This window comes from Anomaloglossus baeobatrachus, chromosome 11 (genome assembly GCF_048569485.1).
Source record: "Anomaloglossus baeobatrachus isolate aAnoBae1 chromosome 11, aAnoBae1.hap1, whole genome shotgun sequence".
Classification (NCBI taxonomy): Eukaryota; Metazoa; Chordata; class Amphibia; order Anura; family Aromobatidae; genus Anomaloglossus; species Anomaloglossus baeobatrachus.
Genome location: NC_134363.1, coordinates 53,629,409 through 53,636,891, shown reverse-complemented (window position 1 = coordinate 53,636,891; position 7,483 = coordinate 53,629,409).

The window sequence follows — 7,483 nt, the reverse complement described above, 5'->3', positions numbered from 1 at the left end:
GAGAAAAAGTACAAGTCGGAAGAGAACAGAGGTACATTTGAAGATTGGAGGGACACTTCGGAGAGTCAGACCACCAGATGGACACATCGGAGAAGCACAGGGATACATCGGAGGAGCAAAGGGACACGTAGGAGTGAAGGGAGACATCAGAGAATCATAGGGACATATCAGAGAAGCACAGGGACACATTGGAGGAGCAAAGGGACACATCAGAAGACTATAGGAACACATTGGATGAGCACAAAGACACATCAGAAGAGTGAAGGGACACATCGGATGAGCACAGGGACACATCGGAGAAGCACAGGGACACATCGGAGGAGTGAAGGGACACTTCAGAAGAAAATAGGAACACATCAGAGAAGCATAGGGACACACAGTAGGAGAACAAGGACTCGTTTGAGGAGAACACTGGCATGTCTGAGGAGAACAGTGATGCATTGCAAGATCAAAGGTACACATCAGAAAAGCAGAGGAACACATTGGAGGAGAATAGTGATACATCAGAGGAGGTGAAGCACACTTCAGAGGATTGACGGACCACAGGGACACATCGGAAAAGTCCAGGGACGTGTCAGAGGAGAGCAAGAACACATTAAAGTAGGCCAGAGACACATTGGTGGAGCACAGGGACACATCAGAGGTGTGCATGGAGTCTTTAGATCAGTGCTTAAACTGGTCTGCTATAAAGAGCTTGTAGGGACTTAGCCAGAGGTCGACTTCAGAGGTCGTTGGTAGCCTAAACAACAAATGATAAACAATAAAATAAATAATCCCTGAGGATTTTTAATAAGATTTAAGATTGCAAAGTTGCTTGTTTTTACAAGTGTGATGCCCTGGCAAAACCAGGTAGTCATCGATGACTGTACCCCCCACCAAGGGTACAGGAATCGCCTCCTCCTTGGGAATTAACACCACATATCCCACACACAGGAACACCAGCCACAAATCCTAGTCGCCCCCCCATGACAGCCAGGACACACCATTGGGCGGGACCAGGCAGATGGGAATGCCCACCTAGGGGTCTTGAGGTGACAAGGGGCAGGAACCAGTCAGTTTCAGTAGGAAGTGGAGTTCAGTTCAGTTTGAGTCTGAGGTTGGAGTTGGAGTCGGTGACAGGAGCTGAAGTGCAGTGTGGTCAGGGTTGGAGCCCGTGAACCACGGGAGGACCGACTAGGTGGCAGACGGCATTGTAGGGCCACAGGCGACAGAGATCCGGTCGCGGGAGACCTGAAGTGGACCGGGGCAGGGTTGTAGCCTGCTGGTGCTGACGACAGGAATCCGGTCCGGAGCCCGTGCCCAGGCGGGGTACCTGGACCCTAGGACGAGGCAAGCTTCAAACACCTTGTTAATTGACCAGCGGGACAAGGTACCAGGCCTTGTTCCCAAGAAGAGAAGCCCAGATAGAGCAGACCGGCAGCCCTATGCGGGGAATAGGGTGTCCGCCAAGAACCCATTGAGATCCCACAGGTCAGTGTTTACGGGCAACGGCTCCCTCTGCGTACAAAGCTGCAGGGGAGCGGATTTCTCCCGTTCCAAGCGGGTTTAATCAACACACAGCAAGACACAAGTGCAGGAGGAAGGGCCCTTATCTTACCAACCCGTGTGCGGGACCGGCACACCCCTCCAGAGGCAACCGGCATCCAGCCTTGGTTTACAATACGGACTCTGTGTGAATTCCTCCTAAGGCCCCCTTCACACGTCCGTGAAAAACACGCACGTGTGTTACGGGCCGTTTTTCGGGTCCGTGTCCCGTTTTTGTGTCCGTTTTTATGGTCCGTGTGGCACCTGTGTGAATTGCGTATGCTAGCCGTGTTTGTGTGCAGAACGTCCGTGTGTGCGTGTGGAATTAACGTGTATGTGTACGTGTAATGTCCGTGTGTAATGTCCGTGTGTGTGATGCACAATGTCGTTTATAAATGTCGGCTGACAGCAGACAGAGTTGCGCGATGAGAATGAACTCGGGTGAACTTCACCCGACTTCATCCTCATACCGCGGCTCTATCTGTGTCGAGTACTGATTAGCGGTCACCTGTGAAGGATTCACCGGTGACCGCTAATCCCCCGATTGACTGAAGTGTCCCCCCCTCTCTCATACTCACCGATCCCCGATCACCGGCGCTGCACGGCATTCACACGGCTGCGGCGGCTTTTACTATTTTGAAAAAGCCGGCCGCTCATTAAACAATCTCCTATTCCCTGCTTTCCCCGCCCACCGGCGCCTATGATTGGTTACAGTGAGACACGCCCCCACGCTGAGTGACAGGTGTCACACTGCACCCAATCACAGCAGCCGGTGGGCGTGTCTATACTGTGCAGTAAAATAAATAAATAAATAATTAAAAAAAACGGCGTGCGGTTCCCCCCAATTTTAATGCCAGCCAGATAAAGCCATACGGCTGAAGGCTGGTATTCTCAGGATGGGGAGCTCCACGTTATGGGGAGCCCCCCACCCTAACAATATCAGTCAGCAGCCGCCCAGAATTGCCGCATACATTATATGCGACAGTTCTGGGGCTGTACCCGGCTCTTCCCGATTTGCCCTGGTGCCGTTGGCAAATCGGGGTAATAAGGAGTTATTGGCAGCCCATAGCTGCCAATAAGTCCTAGATTAATCATGTCAGGCGTCTATGAGACACCTTCCATGATTAATCTGTAAGTTACAGTAAAAAAACACACACACCCGAAAAAATCCTTTATTTGAAATAAAAAACACACACAAATTCCCTCATTACCAATTTATTAACCCCGACAAACCCTCCATGTCCGGCGTACTCCACGGACCGCCAGCGTCGCGTCCATCTCTGCTGCATGGAGGTGACAGGAGCAGCAGAAGACACCGCCGCTCCGGTCACCTCCACACAGCAAATGAGATTAGTAGCGCGATCAGCTGCTGTCACTGAGGTTACCCGCGGCCACCGCTGGATCCAGCGGTGGCCGCGAGTTACCTGACTGACAGCAGCTGATCGCGCTACTCACCTCATTTGCTGTGTGGAGGTGACCGGAGCGGCGGTGTCTTCTGCTGCTCCTGTCACCTCCATGCAGCAGAGCTGGACGCGACGCTGGCGGTCCGTGGAGTACGCCGGACATGGAGGGTTTGTCGGGGTTAATAAATTGGTAATGAGGGAATTTGTGTGTGTTTTTTATTTCAAATAAAGGATTTTTTCGGGTGTGTGTGTTTTTTTTACTGTAACTTACAGATTAATCATGGAAGGTGTCTCATAGACGCCTGACATGATTAATCTAGGACTTATTGGCAGCTATGGGCTGCCAATAACTCCTTATTACCCCGATTTGCCAACGGCACCAGGGCAAATCGGGAAGAGCCGGGTACAGCCCCAGAACTGTCGCATATAATGTATGCGGCAATTCTGGGCGGCTGCTGACTGATATTGTTAGGGTGGGGGGCTCCCCATAACGTGGAGCTCCCCATCCTGAGAATACCAGCCTTCAGCCGTATGGCTTTATCTGGCTGGCATTAAAATTGGGGGGAACCGCACGCCGTTTTTTTTTAATTATTTATTTATTTATTTTACTGCACAGTATAGACACGCCCACCGGCTGCTGTGATTGGGTGCAGTGTGACACCTGTCACTCAGCGTGGGGGCGTGTCTCACTGTAACCAATCATAGGCGCCGGTGGGCGGGGAAAGCAGGGAATACGAGATTGTTTAATGGGCGGCCGGCTTTTTCAAAATAGTAAAAGCCGCTGCAGCAGTGTGAATGCCGTGCAGCGCTGCGCCGGAGATCGGGGAACGGTAAGTATGAGAGAGGGGGGGAAACTGACCGACAGACTGTGAGAGAGGGACAGACAGACAGAGAGACCGACAGAGAGACTGACCGACGGACTCAGGGAGATTGACCGACATACACAGAAATAGAAAGAATAGCCGACATCACTAGAAATAAAAACACCAAACGGACACGGACTATAGGTATATGCATACGTGTTTACTAACGTGTGTGCACATACCCATAGACTTTCATTGTGTCCACGTGTGCGTGCTCCGTGCAGATAACGGACATGCATCCGTGACAAACGCAAACACATACGGATCACGGACACGCACACACGGACATAATGAAATAACGGACGTGTGACCACAATCATAGATTAACATTGGTGCACGTTTGGCCGTGTCTCCGGTATATACGGAAACGGACCAAACACGCACGTGTATCACGGACGTGTGAAGGGGGCCTAAGAGTGAGTACACCGGTGTCATCCGGTCCAACCTGCCGACGGCACCCCAGCACTGCTCCCAACCTACACCTGGGCCCTGGCACTACACCTCCCCTACCTGTGGAGAGGATACCACCTTGCTGCCCCCGCACCATCGGTCCCAGATGCCGGCCCCGAGAAGCAGCGGCGGTGCCACCATCCCATCACCGCAACCCACGGGTGGCGTCACAGACAATCTCCCCCTGTAAATACCCCCTCTTTCACTGTGTGCATTGACGGGCAGTTGCGCGAGCCCTGGGTCCAGTCGCCACTCGAGCCCCAGACACAATCCTGGACCTGAGCGCAACTCGAGCAGCCTGGTTGCCGCACCGGAGGCGGCACTCGTCTGCGACACAAGCACTATGCTATTTTAAGCATTAATGATGTTGAGACAACCCCTTTAAGCAGAGCCAGTCCTCCGAAAACCATAAACTGTTCAAGTCATTGAAAATAATTTAAATTTATGACTCCAAAATTATTAGTAATGAAATGTAAGGATGAAATACATAATATACTACAAACTCTAAGATAAACCCATTGTTCAAGTATATATTTGTTGTATATGGGTTTTTTTACTCACAGGTGTTGGAGAAGGAGTAGGAGGTGCTGAAATAAAGAAGGAAATTGTCATCAGAAATAGCAGGTTTTATCATTATTATTATTATTACATTAAATTATGTTCGAATTTATATTTTCGTCTCTTTACGGTGGAGTCTACACAGGCTTCCATTGATCTTTCAAATATTATAAAGCTCTTCCCAACTTCTTATGTATTGTGCAGGCTCAGGAGCTGAGCCTGCACAATACCTGGCATCTGTCCACAACAGTGTAATACTTACAGCATTCATAGCTTGGACAACACTGGGTGTCTATGTCGAAAGTAACAGATGGGGTTTGTCCATCAAAACAAACAGGAAGCGAGCTGCATGGCTGACACCCTATAAGATCAACGGATAAAACCATGTTGAAATTAATTCTTTTTAAATATAACAATAGTAAATCTCTTCATCTCCGTTTCTATAAATTTTATTCACCCTTCTGAAAGTTTTTAATCTTAATAGTTGAACATAATGTGTTGGGATACTGATTGTGGATGTTATAATAGAGTAATGGAGTAACCCAACATCAAGTCCCACCTGAGAGTGTGAGCAACATATCACAACTAAACACAGATCCCCCTCAGAGAGCCTGCCACAGATCTTCCTCAGAGGGCCTGACACAGATGATCCTTCCCAGAGGGCCTGCCACAGATCCCCTCAGAGGGCCTGCCACAGATCCTCCTAAGAGAGCCTGCTACAGATCCCCTCAGAGGGCCTGACACAGATGCCCCTCAGAGGGCCTGACACAGATCCCCCTCAGTGTCAGTGGGCCTGACACAGATCCCCCTCAGAGGGTCTGACACAGATCCCCCCTCAGAGGGTCTGACACAGGTCTTCCTCAAAGAGCCTGACACAAATTGTTCTCAGAGAGCCAGTCAAAGACCTCCTTGGATAGCCAGCCAAAGGTCAACATTGGAGGGTCTGATGCAGATCCTCTTTAGAGGTCCTGGAACAGTACCCCTCAAAGAGCCTGTCAAAGATTCCCCTCGAAGGGCCTTTCACCGATCCCCATCAGAAGATGTGCCATGGATCCTTAAGAGGGGATCTGCAACATGGAGAGTCTGTCTAACACAAATTCTCCTCAGAGTGTTTGCCACAAATCCCCCTCAGAAGGCTTACCACTGATCCCCCTTAGAGGGCCTACTGCTGATCCCCCTAAGAGGGCCTACTGCTGATCCAGTTCAGAAGGCCTACCGCTTATCTCCCTTAGAGGGTCTACCACTGATCCCCCTCAGAGGGCCTATCACTGATCTCCCTCAGAGAGCTTCCCACTGATCCCTCTCAGAGGGCCTACCGCTGATCTCCCTCAGAGTTCCTATTACTGATCCCCCTCAGAGAGCCTACCACTGATCCCTCTCAGAGGGCCTACCACTGATCCCTCTCAGAGGGCCTACCACTGATCTCCCTCAGGGCATCTACCACTGATCCCTCTCAGAGGGCCTACCACTGGTCTTCCTGAAAGGGCCTACCGCTGATTCCTCTCAGAGATCCTACTGCTAATGCCTCTCAGAGGGCCTTCCACAGACCCATGTGATGTCTAATACTGGAATTGTTTTATGTGGCAAGAGGGCAAAAATGGAGGAACACTCATGTATGATAGTATTCCCCAACCTCAATACAATTAATCTGTACAGTTGGAAAGCGGAAGTGATTACAAATCAATCTCACTGGCTTTGTGAAAATCAAAGTGACAACGGGTGCACAGGAGAGGAACAGCAAGAGACCCCCAAAAGAGAACGGTGGTGGTCACAGACAATTCCTCTCCTCTCATCCTTCCTGACTAATTCTTCTCCAGTTTTGCATTTTTCTAGTATGATGGTCACTACTGGTAGTATGAAGTGTTACCTGCAGCCCATACAGGTTATGCCGGTAGTCCAACTCCTCCAGGACACTACAGTCACAAGAAGGTTTTGCTTTTCTTGAGCAGTGTTTTACATTTTCAGTAGTAACCCAAAATATGTTTGTATATGTAGCCATTATAGTTTTGATCAATCATTTAAGGTATAATTATAATTAGCTAAAATAGTCTAAATACATCACAATACACAATAAACTTTCTTACGGCATTCGCGGATTTCACAGCATCCATCCTGGCTAACAAACTCTGCAAATTCTCCATCTTTGGTGCATTCTGTGACTTCGCACTCAACGTCTTTGCAGGATTCCTGTAATATGATGTATGATTGTAATCATTGTCATATAATACAGTATATAGCAACAGAATAACCTTCTATGTGTGAGACATCACACAGTGTCTGCAACTTACAGGTGGTGGGGTTGTTTGAGGAATGGGTGTTGTTGGTGGTGGAACTGCAAAATGTAAAATAACCAGTCTGAATAGAAGACTCATTTTATATTTTATAAGAGTCACAAATTAATCTCAACACAAAATATAGTAGCTATTAACTAAATTCTACTTGAAATTGTTAGAATGGTTAATTGCATTAGTCTAAATAAACAAATTGTGACTGATGCGTTGACTCTTCGTAAGGGCTCATGCAGATATCTGTGCAGCATGTTTCGAGCATGGCACGTGATGCATGAGATATCAGGCTGTTAAGTTCAGGTTGGGAGACTCAAAGCCAATCCATACTCAGACCGTGTTGCACTGACATCATCATAAGCCTTTATTCCTATTAATGTTTGACTGACAAGTGCAGAAT